The following is a 673-nucleotide window of genomic DNA, read 5'->3' on the forward strand; positions in this document are numbered from 1 at the left end:
TAATAAAGTTAATGCATTTTACAACTGGCTTCACTACATGATCAAGCTGCAATACAGATTTGCACAGTGCTTCCTGGTGGATTATGCAGTGTAAACAAATTACGACCTGCTCAGGGTTGTACTCTCTTACCCTGAGCTGGATTCTTTTGAGCAACCCGACTTTTTTTCCAGTCAGATATGGTGATTCATTTGTGGTGACTTTGGCGAGTGTACTACAAGATAGCTTGTGCCTCTTGATGACCTCTGACATGCTGTCATACAAGTCCTCTCACCCCCTTGTTTACCCCTTTAGGGATTCCACGGCCAAAAACTCATCCGATTATAATTCACACATTTATACTCCAATGGATGCATCAGAGAGCAACTTGGGGTATTTGTACTATGTATTGGTACTTGTTCTGACCCGCCACAATATGAAACAGGAAAATACTTAATCAGGAAAGTTTGTCACGGGCTGCATGGCAGACCGTAGGGATGTGAGGAATGAGGACCCAAAATGCAGGACCCGATGATGAAGGCAATGCGTTTATTTACGGTGGTGTAAATCCAAACAATAATAAATCCCCAGTGCAATCCCGACTCCCGTTCCGTGTCTTCTCACTTATCCCGTGCTCTGTTTCCATTCCCTGTGTACTCTCCGTGTGCTTCCTCCTGGTCGCCACAATTCCTCCTG

This window comes from Haplochromis burtoni, unplaced genomic scaffold (assembly GCF_018398535.1).
Source record: "Haplochromis burtoni strain Fernald_Lab_line unplaced genomic scaffold, NCSU_Asbu1 Contig_3021, whole genome shotgun sequence".
NCBI classification, from domain to species: Eukaryota; Metazoa; Chordata; class Actinopteri; order Cichliformes; family Cichlidae; genus Haplochromis; species Haplochromis burtoni.